We start from the raw sequence: 19774 nt of genomic DNA, 5'->3' as shown, positions 1-19774 counted from the left end.
CCCTTCGGGTATGCCACGAAAATGGTGTATGAATCATGTTCATTCCATATGTTAACGTCGAGCAATGTGTACAAATCTAAAGTGTTGAAAAAAGATTCATTTTCATGCCATGGATGCTCGAACATACAAAGGAATTGTTGGGGAATGCAGTATTTCAAAAAAATTCTTACGATCACGTAAGATCTATCTAGGAGATGCATAGCAACGAGAGGGGAGAGTGTATCTATGTACCCTCGTAGACCGAAAGCGGAAGTGTTGAGTAACGGGTTGATGTAGTCGAACGTCTTCACGATCCAACCGATCAAGTACCGAACGCACGACACCTCCGCGATCTACACACATTCAGCTTGGTGACGTCCCTCGAACTCTAGATCCAGCTAAGGCCGAGAGAGAGTTTCGTCAGCACGACAACGTGTTGACGGTGAAGATGGAGTTACCGACGCAGGGCTTCGCCTAAGCACTACGACAATATGACCGAGATGAAAATCTGTGGAGGGAGGCACCGCACACGGCTAAGAAATCAACTTGTGTGTCTATAGGGTGCCCCCCCTCCCCCGTATATAAAGGAGTGGAGGGGGGCCCGGCCGGCCTCATGGGGTGTGCCCCAAGGGGGGAATCCTTCTCCTATTAGGAGTAGGTTCCCCCTTTTCCTAGTCCAACTAGGAGGGGAAGGAAAGGGAAGAGGGAGAGAAGGAAAGGGGGGCGGCCCCCCTCCCAATTCGGATTGGGCTTGGGGGGGCGCGCCCCTCCACTTGGACGCATCCTCCTCTCTTCCACCGAAGCCCATGAAGGCCCATTAACCCCCCGGGGGGTTCCGGTAACCCTCGGTACTCCGGAAAATGCCCGAACCTATCCGAAACCTTTTCGGTGTCCAAACATAACCTTCCAATATATCAATCTTCATGTCTCAACCATTTCGAGACTCCCCGTCATGTCCGTTGTCGGTGTCAAAACCGGCGGATCTTGGGTAGGGGGTCCCGAACTGTGCGTCTAGGTCGGATGGTAACAGGAGGCAGGGGACACGAAGTTTTACCCAGGTTCGGGCCCTCTTGATGGAGGTAAAACCCTACGTCCTTCTTGATTAATATTGATGATATAGGTAGTACAAGAGTAGATCTACCACGAGATCAGAGAGGCTAAACCCTAGAAGCTAGCCTATGGTATGATTGTTGTTCGTCCTACGGACTAAAACTCTCCGGTTTATATAGACACCGAAGAGGGCTAGGATTACACAGTCGGTTACAATGGTAGGAGATCTACATATCCCTTCCGGACACGGGACGAAGTCTTCAATCTTGTATCTTCATAGTCTAGGAATCCGGGCGAAGGTATAGTCCGGCCACCCGGACACCCCCTAATCCAGGACTCCCTCAGTAGCCCCTGAACCAGGCTTCAATGACGATGAGTCCGGCGCGCAGATTGTCTTCGGCATTGCAAGGCGGGTTCCTCCTCCAAGTACTTCATAGAAGATTTTGAACACAAAGGTAGTGTCCGGCTCTGCAAAATAAGTTTCCACATATTGCCATAGAGAGAATAACATTTACACAAATCTAATCTGCTGACGTATTCCGTAGCGTGACATCACACCACGGCCAAGTGTTTATTCAAATCGTTTTACTGTCCCACCTCAGCGCGTTTAGCGAGGCGGCTTCCTTGGCACGTCTTGTTAAAGCAGAGATCGTGTCCCCTTATTCCGGGATTCTCATCAATACGGGTGTGGGTAACCCAACCGCGCCATTGACTACGGCGCTTGGGAGATAAGTGAGTTTTACCAGACTGGTGGGGACGCATAGTCGCGTCCGCCCATATAAGGGGATAAGGATCCACCTTTTCATCCACGCCTTCTTCCTCCTTCGCCTATCCATTTCCGCGCACTCGAGCTCCAGCGCCCAAGTCCGCACACCCCACCTCAACCTTCTCCAGCCATGTCCGGAGTGGGAGGCAAGTGGATGGTCTCCTCCGTCACGGAGGGACACATCAAAAGACTGAGGAAGGCCGGATACTTGTCTAACGACATTGCGCACCGGCTTCCCGAAGAGGGGCAGCTCATCCCCACCCCTAGGCCCCATGAGAGGGTGGTGTTCCTCCCCCATTTCCTCCGCGGACTGGGCTTCCCTCTCCACCCATTTGTCCGGGGGCTCATGTTCTACTATGGCCTGGATTTCCACGATCTGGCCCCGAATTTTGTTCTCAACATCTCGGCATTTATCGTCGTGTGAGAGGCTTTCTTCCGCATCCGCCCCCATTTCGGCCTATGGCTCAAGACTTTCAATGTCAAGCCGAAGGTGGTGCGCGGCACCCAAGCAGAGTGCGGAGGCGCCATGGTGGGCAAGATGCCCAACGTCCTATGGTTCGAGGGTTCCTTCGTGGAGTCCCTAAAGGGGTGGTAGTCGGGGTGGTTTTACATCACCGAGCCGCGCGACCCTGAATGGGTCGCAGCCCCCGAGTTCCGATCCGGACCCCCTACGCGGCTCACCTCCTGGAAAGAGACGGGCCTGTCGTGGGGTAAAAAAGGAGAGCTGACCGGACTCCAAACATGCGTCCAAACCTTGGTGGACAGGAATCTCAAACTTGTCAACGTAGTCCAGGTTATGCTCATCCGTCGGATCCTTCCGTGTCAACAACGGGCTTTCAGCCTGTGGGAGTTCGACCCAGCGCGGCACCGAACTCTGAGCAGGCTCTTCGACACGACGTACGAAGATGCCTGGAAGGTGCTTTTCAAGGGCGCCGAGGCCCCCGCATCCGCTACCGAGGATCGCGGATTCAGCATGCAGCGTCACGCTCGTGCGGTAAGCTGTTTTCACCTTTTACAGGGTATTAGTTTTCATAGTTTGACTCCATGCGGGATCTAAGTTCCCTTACCTTTGACAGGATTGGCAGGAGATGTCCGGACAGATCAACTGTCCGGCTCCTTTGCCCAAAGGCCCAGCGGACGCTCGCTTGGGGAAGCTGCTGGCTCCGGCACCTTACGTGGTGCCAGAGAAGAAGGCCAAGAAGAAGGCCATGAGGACTCGAAAGAGCGCCCGGCGCCAGGAGGTGTCGGATTCACCATCCGACGACTCCAAGGCGCAATCCTCACATGAAGACGAGGAGGAGGAAGAAGAGACCTCTCCCCCTCCAGCGGGGGGAGGGAAGAAAAGGAAGGTCGCCCCAACCGGGGAGGCCGAAGGGTCCAAGAGGCGGAAGACCCCTCCTCCGGACTACTCCACCAACGCCGACGACGGCGAAGAGGAGTGGCCGCACAGGTCCAAGCCCCTGGCGAGATCGTAAGTATCCGGATACCTGAGTGATTCATAGTATTCCCCCATTGCACATCTTTTCCTTACGTCGAACATGATTGTGCAGTCCGCCCAAGGCCGGGCTCGACGAGTCATCGGGCGGCTCCCTGGATTCGTCGGATGTGAATTCGCTTCCAACGGCTTCCTCCCCCCACCCTACGGACGGCGCCGAGGTGGCGTCCCAACAGGTTCGAAGCCAGGAGGAGGTGGTCCTGGAGGCGCCGCAAGGCAACCTCCCGGACTCCAGGCGTAAAGGGGATAGAACCCCCAAGGGCTCCAAGTCCGGCCTTGAGCCGGACACCGCGCCAGAACCTTCAACGGTTCCGGACTTCGGTAGGAAGCCTCCTTCCAAGAGGAGCAAGCCTACCGAGCCGGTGACCTCCGTCCAACCGGAGGCACCGGACAATTTGCTGGAGACGCTTAACGGCGCCTCCATCGACGAGGGGCACCGCACTATTTTGAGTGCGGTGATCCAAAAGGTTCAGTCCGCCAAGAGCGGACTGACTGAAGCCTGTGCCAGCCTTCTAACAGGCTTTGAGGTAAGTAAAGAATATGTAAAAATATTACCGCATAAACAGTAGCCCCTGATGCTCTGTTCGGCGTTCGGAAAGAAAAGCCGAATAGAGGATCTAATAATCGCAGGAGTCTAACATAATCAAGTCAATATGCGTATGCAGGCTTCGCTGCTGGCCTCCGCCACACTGACTGCGGAGGTGGATACGCTGAAGCAGAACCTCGAGCAGTCCGAGCAAGAGCTCGGCCTAGCCAAGCAGCAGCTCGAGGAGAAGGAAGGTAAGAAATACCTTATTGAAATATGTGAAAGGTGCAATTGCAAAAAGTGACAGGATTAACGCGGCTATTGTAGGGGGCCACAACTGAGGTGGCGACCCTTAAGCAAGCGTTGTCCAAGGCCGAAAAGAGGGCGGCCACGGAGCGCACCGAGCGGGAGAAGCATGAGACGCGGGTTGGTGAGGTGCGGCAAGAGCTCCAGGCTCTCATGAAAAAACATGAGAGTTTGGAGCTTGACTCAAAGATGCGAGAGTCTGAGCTCGCGGCGGTCATTGAAGATGCCAAGTCTGCCAAGGCCGAAGCCCAGAAGGCCCTCCAGGAGGTTGAGGCGGTAAAAAAGATAGCGGCGGGTAAGGCATTCTTTATGCAAAGCAAGCACGTAAAAGTGATTTACTTGTCACTTACCCGAATCCGGAGCTCTCCAGGAGCATTCGCAGACTTGCCCCGTAGCGTGTCGGATGCCGCCGCCTTCTATCGCACCGAGGAGGGAAGCTCGACGGAGAAGGTGTTCTGGTCTCAGTATGCTGAGGCCGAACACCCGGTGCCCTTAAGCAACCAGCTGAAACAGCTGGTCGAGCTCCACAAGGTGGCCGAACAGGCCATGAAGGGCCTCATAGTCCGGCTGTGGCCTGCAGAGGCCATGCCTGGGAGCTACTTCGGGCTGGTGAGGCGGCTGGTGGAGGCCTGTCCAAGGCTCGAAGTCATCAAGCGCTCCGTATGCATCGAGGGTGCCCGTAGGGCGCTTGCCCGTGCGAAGGTGCACTGGGGCAAGCTGGATGCTGAGAAGCTTGTGAAGGACGGGCCACCGCCAGGCAAGGAGCATCGCAAGCCCGAGATGTATTATGAGGGCGTTCTGAAGGGTGCCCGCCTTGTGGCGGATGAATGTTCCATGAATGTAATTTTTCAATGAACTCGCTCGTTTTGTCCTGTGCGCTGAAAACTTGTTCATGTGTGCTAAGCAATGCTTTTTGAATTTAAAATATTACCTTATGTGCGGCCGTTTATCAAATTTGAGAGATGGCGAGTCGTCGGCTTCTGCCCCCATGGCACGAGTGTTGGGGTGTTCGGGATAAACATGAGCGCTCTTTTTCCCATTCTTGGGTCCTTCGAGGGAGGCGCTCAACACAACGAACAAGGCAATCGGACTACAATGCTTGAACACTCTCACTTAGCCATAGAATTCTATAATTTTAAATTTTGGCGAAGCCCCTAGTGTTCGGAAGATCGAGTTCGGGGCGCTATCCACGCCTAGGCCGGACAAAGCCGACTCCTCGCTCTAGGCGGCATAAGTCTTTAGGCACTCGAAAACCTCTCGAACAGCGACCAGCTCTCGCCTCATCATGATGGTCAATTTTAGCTTTCTCTACTGAGGTGCTTAGCCTAGCTCAACTGGGGCACAATCGCAGTAGTTCTCCTAGTGCTACCTTAGCCGATATGATGGAACGTAAGGTACCAAAACATAGGAGCCGGGCAAACCCAACTATTGACCCAAGACATGATTCGGAGCCGATGCATATAATGCTATAAGTTAGGGGTGCCGCACTTGTGAAAGTGTTCGGACTTCTCACACCATGTTGTGGGGTACTTAAGCCCCTGGTGTATTAGCCGTACCAAAGTGTATGGGTGCAACATGTCATTAATGAACATATTCGTAAAAAAGAGGTAATGCGGTAATAGACGTAAGCTATGCATTGTTTATTTAAAAAAGCTGCGATCAAAGCAGAACGATACAAATAGTGCGATAAACAAAAGATGGGACTATCAAATATGTCCTTTCCAGGGGCGAGCTGCAGAATGTTATGCGAAACAGGTATACTGCTCGTTATAGAGACCACCTTAGAGTTCCGTAGTGCGGCGTAGCTTTCTGCTTCCCTGGTTGTATCATTTGTGTGGCAATTGTACTGCCGGACAAGCCTTCCGAAGAATGGAGTCCTGAAAATAAGAGAAAATTTAAGAAATCGGCAGCCCCTAGTGCGGTTTAAGCCGCGTTTCGGGCTTGCCGTGATGGTGCCCCTCCCCCTGTGCCCATGGTATTTCCAGAGAGTAGTTATGTATGCGCGGCACTGGTTTCGCAAGTTCGCGAGGGCTCAGGTTGGGGCCGCATTGCTATGCTTGCTCGGAACGTGCCAGGCGGTCTTGTTGTAGGTTACTCCGGGCGCGCTTGACGGTGTCCGGACGTTTAATGGCCGGACTGGAGAATTGCCTTGAGAGGCTGTTTTGTACTTCCACTGCGATAGCCGCCGTATGCTCCTCCGTTCGGAGAGAGCGTTTGGTGTTTCCATTGACCGTGATGACGCCTCGAGGGCCTGGCATCTTGAGCTTGAGGTATGCATAGTGTGGCACCACATTGAACTTGGCAAATGCGGTTCGCCCGAGCAGTGCGTGATAGCCACTGCGGAACGGGACTATGTCGAAGATTAACTCCTCGCTTCGGAAATTATCCGGAGATCTGAAGACCACTTCAAGTGTAACTGAGCCTGTACAGTTGGCTTCTACACCTGGTATGACGCCTTTAAAGGTCGTTCTGGTGGGTTTAATCCTCGAGGGATCGATACCCATTTTCCGCACTGTATCCTGATAAAGCAGGTTCAGGCTACTACCGCCGTCCATAAGGACTCTAGTGAGGTGAAATCCGTCAATAATTGGGTCTAGAACCAATGCGGCGAATCTGCCATGACGGATGCTAGTGGGGTGGTCCCTTCGATCAAAAGTGATCGGGCAGGAAGACCATGGGTTGAACTTTGGGGCGACTGGCTCCATCGCGTATACGTCCCTTAGCACACGCTTCCGCTCCCTCTTGGGGACGTGGGTTGCGTATATCATGTTCACCGTCCGCACTTGTGGGGGAAAACCTTTCTGTCCACTGTTGTTCGGCGACTGGGGCTCCTCCTCGTCATCGCTATGCAGCCCCTTGTCTCTGCTTTCGGCATTTAACTTGCCTGCCTGCTTGAACACCCAACAATCCCTGTTGGTGTGATTGGCTGGTTTTTCGGGGGTGCCATGTATCTGGCATGAGCGGTCGAGTATTCGGTCCAAACTGGACGGGCCCGGAGTATTTCTTTTGAATGGCTTTTTCCGCTGACCGGGTTTAGAGCCTCTGGATCCGGCATTAACTGCCGTATCCTCAGCATTGTCGCCGTTAATGCGGCGCTTTTGCTTGTTGCGACGCGACCTGCCACTGCTGTCCTTGGTATCCGAATTACCAGGGCTCTTGGTCATGTTATTGCTGCGAGCTAGCCAGCTGTCTTCTCCCGCGCAAAAGCGGGTCATAAGTGTCGTGAGGGCTGCCATAGATTTCGGCTTTTCCTGTCCTAGGTGCCATGCAAGCCACTCGTCGCGGATGTTATGCTTGAAGGTTGCTAGGGCCTCTGCGTCCGGACAGTCGACGATTTGATTTTTCTTGGTTAGGAACCATGTCCAGAATTGTCTGGCCGATTCCTCTGGCTGCTGAATTATGTGGCTTAGGTCATCGGTGTCTGGTGGTCACACATAAGTGCCCTGGAAATTGTCGAGGAATGCGGCTTCCAGGTCCTCCCAACAACCAATTGATTCTGCTAGCAAGTTGTTAAGCCAATGTCGAGCTGGTCCTTTAAGCTTGAGTGGGAGGTATTTGATGGCGTGTAAGTCATCACCGCGGGCCATGTGGATATGAAGGAGATAGTCCTCGATCCATACCGCAGGATCTGTTGTGCCATCATATGATTCGATGTTCACGGGTTTGAAACCCTCGGGGATTTGATGATCCATTACTTCATCTGTGAAGCATAGTGGGTGTGCGACGCCTCTGTACTGGGCTATATCACGACGCAGCTCAAATGAGCTTTGTCTACTGTGTTCGGCCCGGCCGGATTTACTATATCCGGCGTGACGAGTACCGTCTCGTGCCGTGGGGCGCCCACGTGATCCGTAGATCGATCTTGTTTGCCTTGCCTTGTCCTCCAATGTGTCTCGCAGGTATGGCGCATTTTCCCATGCCTTGGTAGTTTTTGAGCGGCGCCAGGGTGCGACTTGAGTGGAGGGCCGAGAGGCCTCTCTGTCGCGGCCACGGGGTGGCCGGTCGGCCGCATCATGCGCTGGTGATGTAGGTTTAAGTGCTTCCTCCTCTAATTGGGGTAGCAACCTGCGCTTTGGGTAGCTCTTGGAGGGCCGTTCGAGTTCATACTCTTCGGCCGCAAGGACTTCAGTCCATCTGTCGCTAGCAAATCTTGATCAGCTCTAAGCTGTTGCTGTTTTTTCTTGAGGCTGCTCACCGTGGCCATAAGCCTGCGTTTGAAATGCTCTTGTTCGACGGGATCCTCCCGCACGACAAATTCGTCGTCGTCGAGGCTTGCCTCGTCTTCGGAGGGAGGCATGTAATTATCGCCCTCGACCTCTCTGTCTGCCGCTCTCTCATGAGGGCTGGCTTCTCTATCCTCTTGTGCTGAATCTTGCTGGAGGTGGTTGTCTTCAGCACTGTCCGGGGTGTTATTATCCCCCGTGCCGGAATCACCGTTTTTGTTTTGGCAGGATTTAGAGCGGCGCCGCTGACGCCGGCGCTTAGGCTGCTTCTTGGAGGGGTCATCCTCCGCTGTTCCATCGCCATTGCCTTCTTTTGGGGTGTCCACCATGTATATATCATACAACGAGGTGGCTTTCCAGTGCCCTATAGGCGCTGGTTCTTGATCGTCTCCTGCATCGGCGTCCATACCGTCGATGTCTTCGGAGTCGAAGTCGAGCATGTCGGTTAAATCATCGACAGTGGCTACGAAGTGGGTGGTGGGTGGGCTTTGAATTTCTTCATCATCCGCATCCCAACCTTGCCGACCATAGTCCGGCCAGGGCTCTCCTGACAAATAGAGAGACTTTAGTGACTTTAGAATATCGCCGAAGGGCGAGTGCTGAAAGATGTCCGCGGCGGTGAACTCCATGATCGGCGCCCAATCAGGTTCGATCGATCGGGGTGCGGAGGGCTCGGAGTCTGGAGAGGAGTCCGGCTCCTTGGAGTCACGGGCTTTGCAGAGAACAGGTGTCGGTGTACTAAAGTAGGGGTACCCTTAGTACCCCGAACTTGTGCACGGGCAGTCGCAGCGTCCCGCGGCAAGGTTTGCCGGGCGACCGCCAAGATCCTCCGTGGTCCCCTTGAAGACCATTCAAGAACAAAGTACTCAAGACAAGACCCCGGCAAGAGGAGCTTGCCGGGAAGGCCATCAGAAGCGTCCCAAGGCCCCGGCAAGAGGCGCTTGCCGGGAAGGCCAACCAAGGCGTACCAAGGAAACTTGCCGCGGCACCCCACGCGCCCCGGCAAGGCCCGGTGAGCGACAAGCTCCCGGACCTACACGACAAGGCGACGACCGCGGCAAAGAGCTTGCCGCGGGAAGCCCCCACTTCGTGCCCCGCTCCAGCACATCCACCCACGCGTCGCTCTAGGGCCCTCCCAAGCACACGTGGCGGAAGGCTGCGCAGCTGAGGTGCGAGGTGGCAAGCAGGCGCTGGCAAGACAACCACCGTGGCTAATGGTGGCTTCTCTAGCAAGCCCCTTTCAGCACTGTTTAGGCGACACAGACGGGCATTTAATGCTCTTGTCCCCTGCCGTCAGGGTTAGGTATGATAACACTGTAGCAGCTAGCTGTGCCTACTACAGCACCTAGCTGTGCCTACCACCACTCTTCCACTTTTGCCCTCCGTTGCCCTATGTCGGTAACCCCTTGAGCATATAAAAGGAGGCCCGGGGCAACTGAGACGGGGGTTAGACACTTCGAACACTCTCGCTCGGGGTTCAGCAATTCCACACACTCACGCTCGATCTCGCTCCCGAGCTAGAAAGCAATACAATCCACAAAGCAGGAGTAGGGTTTTACGCATCCGTGCGGCCCGAACCTGGGTAAATCGCCCGTGTGCTTCGCCTCGATCTGCTCTTTGCGCGACCTCCACCCCCCGTCGAACCAAAAGGGACCCCGGTCCCATAGGTGCCCGTGGATCAGCGGCCCCGGCATCTCTGGCGCGCCAGGTAGGGGGCGTCGAAGTTGTGTGAATCAGATCCGGCGTTCTTGCGAGCTAGATCTTTTTCATCTTCATCAACATCAGATCCGGCGTTCTTGCGGGCTAGATCTTCATCTTCTTCATAGATCTTCGCCATCTTCATCAACATGCCGCCGAAGAAGAAAGTTTCGGAGGCAGCTGCTCCGTCCGCGCCGAGCCACCCACCGCCGGAGCAAACGGATGGTGGGGTAGGCGCCGGCGGAAGAGCACGCATCGACGAGGGAACTCACGGTGCTGCCAGGTCCCAGGGCAAGGTTGCGCCGCCCATCGGCGGCGTGGCCGGCTCCCACAACGACCGGGCGCACTCCAAGGCCTCGGCGTCCGTGCATGCACCGCGCCCATCCCAGGAGGCGCGGGACCGGCAACGTCATGGTACTCACGGTACCATGCGCTCGCTGGATCAAGATCGAGCTGGTGGATCCCGGAGTGCTCAGGACCACCATGCACGCCAACCTGCTGGCGCGAGCGAGACACGGTCGCCTGGACGAGATACTGCTCCTTCTAACATAGTTAGAAGTCCGAGCTTATCCCGCTCCTCGCACCGTTCGCCACCGCCGCCCGCCACCGCAGCAGAAGCTCTAGCGCGGGCTCAGCTGCTCCTGGACTACCCTCCAGCGGCAGACAAGGTCGACGACTGGAGGGCCACAATCCAGAGTCTCATCGGCTTCACCAACGGCGACGCTCCTCGGCAGCCAACCACGTCGCAGCCGCAGCGAGTCAGCCAGGCGCGAACCGGTGGTGACAAGACCGGTGGGGGTGCAACCTCTGTGCACTCCCTGCCCCGAAGGCCGAGATCGCCGACCCGCCGGATCCGCCTCGACAGCGACTCCACCGCGTCGTCAGATCCGCGAGCTCGTCGCGATCAGCGCCAAGTTCTTCAAGAACGACGGCAAGAGGACGCTCGTACTCGCATCGAGCGGCGAAGAGAAGCGCGACGTCAATCAGACCAGCGCGCTGGGCCCTCTATTGACATGCACGCGCCGGGGGAACTAGGCGACTTGCCGTACACGGTAGGTTGCCCTGCGTTCACTCGTGAGCTGCGGCAAGTCCAGTGGCCCAGTACGAAGAACTTCAAGCCAGATGTGCCAGAGAAGTACGACGGCAAGTCGCATCCGTCGGAGTTCCTCAGCATCTACACCATCGCGGTGCAGGCTGCTGGGGGGCGGGACGACAAGATCCTTGCCAACTACTTCCCGTTGGTGCTCAAGCCCAACGTCAGGTCCTGGCTCATGCACTTGCCGGACAACTCCATATCCTCCTGGGCTGAGCTGTGCCATCAGTTTGTCGGCGTCTTTACAGGCGGCCACAAACCTCATGGCCAAGAGAGTGATCTCCGTCTGCTCGTCCAGAAGGAAGGGGAGCCCCTGCGCAAGTACATCCAGAGGTTCAGCCGTGTAGAGTACAACATCCCAGACGTCCACCCCGCCGCGGTCATCAGCGCGTTCCATCAGAACGTGCGTAACCGCAGGATGCGGGAGGAGATGGCGATGTGCCGGATTAGGGACGTCAGCGAGCTGTACGCCCTGGCCGATAAATGTGCACGTGCTGAGGAAGGGAGGAGACTCCCCGGAGAGAAGACCGGAGCGGAAGGATCTGACAGCGAAGATGCTGCCCCGGCAAAGAAAAACCGGCGGCGCAACAATAGGAAGAAGCAGAACAAAGAGGTGCTAGTCGTTGAGCAGTCCGGCGACGAAGGTGGCACCAAGAAGGCTACAGTTGGTTGCCCCGGCAAGGAAATTACCGCATGCACCAACTGCCAGGCCGTGGCAGCCGCCGACAAGCAGGACGGCTCCGACAAGCACTACTGCAAGATTCACCGCACCAAGGGCCATGACCTCCAGAACTGTAAGAAAGTCGAGCAGCTTGTCCAGCAACAGAGGGCTGAGTACGAGCGGCGCGACAAGGAGAGAGCCCAAGGGCATGCCGAGAAACTCGGCCAGAAGCGCACCGTCCAGGGAGAACGCCGCGGCAAAGCCAAGCAGCGGCAAGGAGATAGACCTCCCCGCGGTCGCGACAAGGATGAAGACGAGGGCGACAGCGACGAAGACCTAGATGATGTTGAGACCAGTGAGCAGGAGTTTCAGAAAGCCACAGAGGTCTTGTGTGTTGACGGTGGTGCTTCTCTGCATACCTCGCACCGCCGACTCAAACAGTGGGTGCAGGAGGTTAATGCAGCAGAACCACCTATCGAATCACGCAAGCTTATGAAGTGGTCCAGCACGCCTATCATCTTTGACATTGAGGATCACCCTGATCGCACAACTGCGGTTGGGTGTTTGCCGATGTTGGTATCACCAACTATCCGCAACCTCAAAGTCACCAAGATGCTAGTTGACGGCGGGGCCAGCTTAAATCTGATCTCCTCAGCTATACTCCAAAAACTCCAGATCCCCGACAGCGAGCTCGAAGAGACCGGTACGTTCCAAGGAATCAACCCGGGAAGGAGCAAGCCGAAGGGGAAAGTCACGCTGCCGGTAACATTTGGCAGCGAGCTAAACTTCAGGACTGAGAGGGTCACGTTCGACGTTGCCGATATCCCGTTGCCTTACAACGGGATACTTGGCCGTCCAGCACTCGCCAAGTTCATGGAAGCCTCTCATTATGCATACAACATACTGAAGATGCCAGGCCCGATAAGCGTCATCTCTATCCCGGGCGACAGGAAGGATGCGCTTATCTGTGACGACAAGATCTACCGGGAAGCATCAGCCACGGCAGAACTCAATCCACTTGCCGCTGAAGCTCCCGGGGGAAAGAAGACCAAGTCTGGCAAAGGCTCTGATGCCCACTCCGGCAAGCGCACCTCTTCGGAGTGCTGCGCTACCGTCGAGGACGCACCATCGAGCTCCACCGGCAAGAAGACCAAGTCCGGCAAAGGCTCTGATGCCCACTCCGGCAAGCGCACCTCTTCGGAGTGCTGCGCTACCGTCGAGGACGCACCATCGAGCTCCACCGGCAAGAAGACCAAGTCCGGCAAAGGCTCTGATGCCCACTCCGGCAAGCGCACCTCTTCGGAGTGCTGCGCTACCGTCGAGGACGCACCATCGAGCTCCACCGGCAAGAAGACCAAGTCCGGCAAAGGCTCTGATGCCCACTCCGGCAAGCGCACCTCTTCGGAGTGCTGCGCTACCATCGAGGACGCACCATCGAGCTCCACCGGCAAGAAGACCAAGTCCGGCAAAGGCTCTGATGCCCACTCCGGCAAGCGCACCTCTTCGGAGTGCTGCGCTGCCGTCGAGGACGCACCATCGAGCTTCACCGGCAAGAAGACCAAGTCCGGCAAAAGCTCTGATGCCCACTCCGGCAAGCGTGCCTCTTCGGAGTGCTGCGCTGCCGTCGAGAACGCACCATCGAGCTCCACCGGCAAGCACGAGAAGACGATGGCAGCTCCGCCAGAGAAAAAGAAGGTGTCCGCCAAGGAAGACGGCGCTGGTGGTACCTTCACCATCAGTGCCACGCTTGATCCTAAATAGGAAAGCGCGCTCGTTGCTTTCCTGCGGGCGAATGTCGACGTGTTTGCATGGCAACCGTCTGACATCCCTGGTGTTCCCAGGAAAGTGATTGAGCACCACCTTGCCGTCTGTCCTCATGCGCGGCCCGTCAAGCAGAAATTTCGGAAGCAGGCGGTGGAGCGCCAAGAATTCATTGCGGAGGAAATCAAGAAATTGGAAGCAGCAGGCCTCGTCAGAGGAGTGCTCCATCCTACGTGGTTGGCCAATCCTGTAGTCTTGCGCAAGGCAAACGGGAAATGGAGGCTTTGCATCGATTTTACCGATGTTAACAAAGCTTGTCCCAAGGACCCATTTCCTTTGCCGCGCATTGACCAGATTGTTGACTCCACAGCTGGATGTGATCTGCTTTCATTTCTTGATGCCTACTCCGGATATCATCAGATCTTCATGGCAGAGGAGGATGAAGAGAAAACCGCATTTATTACTCCATGTGGCACGTACTGTTTCGTATGGATGCCTTTCAGATTAAAAAATGCTGGTTCGACATTCGCAAGAGTAGTCCATATTGCTCTTGAGCCACAAATACACAGAAATGTGGAAGCCTACATGGATGATATAGTGGTCAAGAGCAAGGACAGAGCGACCCTGCTCCAAGACTTAGACGAGACCTTTGCAAATCTGCGCAAGGTCAGCCTCAAGCTCAACCCAGAGAAGTGTGCGTTTGGGGTCCCCTCCAGCAAGCTTCTCGGGTTCTTCGTGTCTCAGCGTGGGATTGAAGCCAATCCCGACAAGATCAAGGCCATTGAGCAGATTGAAGCACCAAAGCGCGTCAAGGATGTACAGAAACTTGCCGGTTGCGTGGCTACTCTCAGCAGGTTCATCTCTCGGTCTGCTGAGCGCGCCCTGCCGTTTTTCAAATCATTGAAAAAGGCAGGTCCAATGAAATGGACTCCGGAAGCGGAGGCTGCGCTGCAAGACCTGAAGAGATACCTGTCCTCCCCTCCAATACTTGTCGCGCCTAAATCGCAAGAGAAGTTGCTGCTGTACATAGCGGCAACCAATCAGGTGGTTAGTGCTGCGTTAGTGGCAGAGAGGGAGGCGGATGATGAGCCAGCAACCGCGACAAGCGCATCCAGCGACAAGCAGGAGGCTTCCCTGGGGGCTAGGTCAAGGTACTCTGGTGTGCAGAAACTGCTTTTCGGCCTTCTCATGGCCTCAAGAAAGCTGCGCCATTACTTCCAAGCACATGAGATCACAGTTGTCACTCGTTTTCCACTGAAGAGGATACTGCATAATCCTGAAGCGACAGGCAGGATTGCTGAGTGGGCACTGGAACTGTCAAGCTTTGGCCTCAAGTTTGAAAGCACTTCAACTATCCAGAGCAGAGCATTGGCAGAGTTCATAGCCGAGTGGACGCCAGCACCAGATGAAGAAATTCCAGAAACGAGCCTCCCCGACAAAGAAGCAAGCAAAGAGTGGCTGATGTACTTTGACGGTGCCTTTTCGCTACAAGGCGCCGGCGCTGGTGTGCTTCTTGTCGCACCCACCGGTGAGCACCTCAAGTACATAGTCCATATGCACTTTCCCAAGGAGCAAGCAACAAATAATACTGCAGAGTATGAAGGCTTGCTTGCCGGTCTCCGGATCGCGGCAGACCTTGGGATCAAGAAGCTCATTGTCAGGGGTGACTCACAGCTTGTCGTCCGCCAAGTAAACAAGAATTATCAGAGTTCGTTGATGGAAGCTTACGTTGACGAAGTGAGAAAGCTAGAAGAGCGCTTTGACGGCCTGCAAATGGAGCATGTTCCGAGAGTTCAGAACGCCATTGCGGATGGCCTGTCAAAGTGCGCCGCACTTAAGCTACCTGTGGAACCAGGGACCTTTGTGCTCAAGCTGACTCAACCGTCCGTAACACCATCAACTGGACAGAGCAAGAAGAGGAAGTTGATTCCTGGTGACTATTTGCCGGCAGAGCTTCCCGAAGCCGCCGCCAAGAAGGTCCCCAAGATCAACGCCAAGAATGCTGAGGAGCCAGATGCTCCGGCAAGCCCTAGGGCTTGTTCCGTTGAAGCAGAGGCTCCCGACGGGTTTAGCTCCGGCAAACTTGTCGGGGAACGTCAAGCTCCGGCAGAGACGCAACTTCTCGCCGTAGAAGCGGATGTTCCCGCAGCAGTCCCCAAGATCAACGCCAAGAACGCTGAGGAGCAAGATGCTCCGGCAAGCCCCAGGATTTGTTCCGTTGAAGCAGAGGCTCCCGACGGGTTTAGCTCTGGCAAACTTGTCGGGGAACGTCAAGCTCCGGCAGAGACGCAACTTCTCGCCGTAGAAGCGGATGTTCCCGCAGCAGTCCCCAAGATCAACGCCAAGAACGCTGAGGAGCAAGATGCTCCGGCAAGCCCCAGGATTTGTTCCGTTGAAGCAGAGGCTCCCGACGGGTTTAGCTCTGGCAAACTTGTCGGGGAACGTCAAGCTCCGGCAGAGACGCAACTTCTCGCCGTAGAAGCGGATGTTCCCGCAGCAGTCCCCAAGATCAACGCCAAGAACGCTGAGGAGCAAGATGCTCCAGCAAGCCCCAGGGTTTGTTCCGTTGAGGCAGAAGCTCCCGACAAATTTTGCTCCGGCAAGCTTGTCGGGGAACGTCAAGCTCCGGCAGAACCGCAGTTTCTTGCCGTAGAAGCGGATGTTCCCGCAGCGGCAGATTTGCCTTTAGTCCTTGTTGTCGAGCCACAAGCTCCAGCATGGGCGCAGCAGATTGTCCACTTCCTTCAGACAGGAGAGCTTCCCGAAGAGCAAGAAGAAGCCGAAAGAGTAGCCCGGCAGTCAAGTATGTACCAGTTCGTCGACAAGACACTGTACAGAAGAAGACTCAACGGTGTGAAATTGAGGTGTATTCCCCGGGAAGATGGACAAAAGCTGTTGGCAGAGATACATGGAGGCATATGTGGTCACCACATTGGCGCAAGAGCACTTGTCGGCAAAGCCTTCCGGCAAGGGTTCTTCTGGCCAACAGCCCTCCAGGATGCAACTGCACAAGTAACCAAGTGTGAAGCATGCCAGTTCCATTCCAAGCAGATACACCAGCCAGCTCAAGCTCTCCAGACGATCCCTTTATCCTGGCCATTTTCGGTCTGGGGGCTCGACATCCTCGGCCCCTTTCCCCGAGCTGTCGGGGGCTTTGAGTACTTGTACGTTGCAATCGACAAGTTCACAAAGTGGCCGGAAGTGGAACCAGTGAGGAAGGTGACCGCCCAGTCAGCCGTCAAGTTCTTCAGGTCGATTGTTTGCCGCTTCGGGATCCCTAACCGGATAATCACCGACAACGGCACACAATTCACGAGCCACGCCTTCATGCAGTACGTCCAAGATCTCGGCGCCAAGGTCTGCTTCGCTTCTGTTGCTCACCCAAAAAGCAACGGTCAAGCGGAGAGGGCAAACGCCGAGGTGCTGCGCGGGCTCAAGACCAGAACTTTCGACAGGCTGCACAAGTGTGGAAGAAACTGGATCGAGGAGCTACCGGTGGTTCTTTGGTCGATCAGAACGACGCCGAATCGAGCCACCGGACAGACACCCTTTGCTCTAGTCTATGGAGCAGAGGCAGTTACCCCCACGGAACTCGTATACGGGTCACCTCGAGTGCTCGCTTATGATGAGCTTGAGCAAGAGCTGCTGCGGCAAGATGACGCACTGCTCCTTGAGGAAGACCGTCTTCAGGCTGCTGTGCGAGCTGCTCGCTACCAGCAAGCTTTGTGTCGCTACCATAGCCGCAAAGTTAATGCCAGAAGTCTTGAGGAAGGCGACCTTGTTCTTCGGCGCGTTCAGTCGGCCAAGAATCACAACAAGTTGACGCCGAAGTGGGAAGGCCCTTACCGGGTGAAACGAGTCACTAGGCCTGGCGCTGTCCGCCTTGAGACCGAAGATGGCATTCCGGTGAGCAACTCCTGGAACATCGAGCATCTTCGTAAGTTTTACCCGTAAGGCGCGGTTGTCAGGCCCTGCCCGGCAACCACCTTTCTGTACAAGTCTTGCCGCTGTTGCATGTAATCCTTTGTACAGAGCCAGGCGCAGACCCTGAGCACCAGAGATTGAAGCGCTGGCATACCCCGGGGTTATAGCATGCATGCTAGGTTGAGTCTCGTCCTTGGTTAGGGTTGATAGTCCCTAACAGCGGCTAACCCCTAACTTAGAGGTCGAGTGTCTGTCCTTCTGCTCTTCTTTCGTTCGCAGGGCTCGCATATCCTGGCCAGACTGCTTGAAGGACGAAAAGGAGAAGAAGGGCGCGCCAGCACCTAGGCCCTGGCGAGCCAGTGTCGCTGGGGGCTGCAGGTGCCAAGTTTCATCCCCGGCAAGCCAGAATTTCCAGGGGTGCGATATCAGATAAGTCTTTCATCCCTCTTCATGCATCCTCTTATGGACTGGGGAATGCGAAACCGCGTTTCTTCCCGAAAACTGCCGTGCTCCCTCAACTCCAGGCCCTGGAGCGCGTTCCCGGGGCCAAGTTCGGGCGTAGTCGCGGCAGCAAAGGGATGAAACGAGAGGGCCGCACCCACCTCGTTCCCGTCTCCGTCAAAGGCGTGAGAAAGGTCGAGCGACGTGGGAAAGCGGTAGGGCCTGTTGCCGGGAAATGGAATGTCTGTCCGAGAGACACCAAGGAGTTGCTCCTTGGCGCGAGTTCAACCCGCGAGACAAATACCCCGGCAAGCGTCCCTTTTTCATTAAAAAACATCCCATATAGGTACAATCCATAGAGGATGAAAAACATGAAAAAGAGGATTACAAGTTTTAGATACAGCTAAGGCCCGAAGGCTTACAATTAAAAAGATAAGGTGCCCGTAATCCCTTTCCTGTCCCTCTCTTCAGGAGGTAGATCAAGGAGACGAAAAGGGGAAAGGGGCGCCAAGGCGAGCTACAGGTGCCAGAAGACACCAAGAGAACATCCCGGGGACCGGACGGTGATGGCGACGCCGGGAGAAGGGTGCGAAGGAGGGGCGGCAGGACGTCAGCACGCTGTCGAGGGCACCACGCCCTCGTACTCCGACCTGACGGCCTTGTCGCCAGCCCTCTTCCCCTTCCGCGGCCTCCCTACGCCAGCCGCCCAAGGAGACGCCCCCGGGGAGTTCAAGAAGCCGGCGGCGCGGGTGATGGGGTCGCCGGTGCCGCACGAGACGGCGCCCGACACCTAGTCGGAGCCGCCATCCGGCCGCCCGCCACCCTCACCATCACTGCCGCTCTCCTCCTCGTCACTCTCGCTCGAGGAGGAGCCTTCGCTATCGGAGGAGCTGTCCACGCAGCACTTCGCCCGGGTGCCGAAGCACCCGAAGACCTTGACGGAGAGGAGATCGCCCTCCACCAGCTTAAAATGGAGGGTGAACCCCTCCATCAGGCTGTGGATGCGGGCGAACGTCTTCCACCCTCGATCAAGATACATCACACCAGGGGCTGGGAACACAACGCGGACCCGCGTGCGGTTGATCCCACAGCCCGTCATGTGCAGTCTCAGCGTCTCGGGCGGGTCCAACTCCATCGCGCTCGCGAACGGAGCTGGAAGCCGAAGGCGGCGATGAGGCGCCCGGCGCAGCTTGACGAAGAACTCGCAAGGGTTGTCCCCTATATGGACCGCTGCGGGGGGAGGAGTCGCCGGCGGAGGCGAAGCTGGCGCGCCGCCCCGTCCGCCTCCTCCCCGAGCGCCTCGACCTCGTCCTCGACCTCGTCCACGACCTCGCCCCCTCCCTCTTCCCCTTATGGCTGGCTCTGCCACCACAAACGCGGAAGAGGGAAGGGTGCGCTGTCTGGCGGCGACCCTCGCCACCACCGATGAAGGCCCAGGGTTCCCTTTCTCCATGGCGAATGAGAGAAAAGGGAGCCGAAGCTGAAGAAAGGAGGAGATGAGAAGGTGCTGGCTTCGGTGCTCCCTTCCCGCTCCTTATAGAGGAGCGAAGTGGGAGCCCGGCCGCCCCGCTCAGTGAATCAAGGCACGGGAAGAGCAGGGAGGCGGGCCGACCCGCTACCTCTGCTCGCAACGGCCCAGATTCCCACCTCCATTGTCCGCGACCCCAAGCGCATGGGAGCCGCGTGGCGAAGGTGCAGAACCGAGGCGACGGATGAGGCGGCCTCGCCCTACCCCGTGATCTCGGGGAGTGGGCGCCTCGGAAACCACGCACCGGCCCCGTCCAGTAAATGCACCACGCCCCCACGCCTACCTCCGTTTAGGGAGGAGGGCGTGGGCCGTCCCCTTCATCA

Source organism: Triticum urartu, chromosome 3, assembly GCF_003073215.2.
Source record: "Triticum urartu cultivar G1812 chromosome 3, Tu2.1, whole genome shotgun sequence".
NCBI classification, from domain to species: Eukaryota; Viridiplantae; Streptophyta; class Magnoliopsida; order Poales; family Poaceae; genus Triticum; species Triticum urartu.
This window is presented reverse-complemented; position numbering follows the sequence as displayed.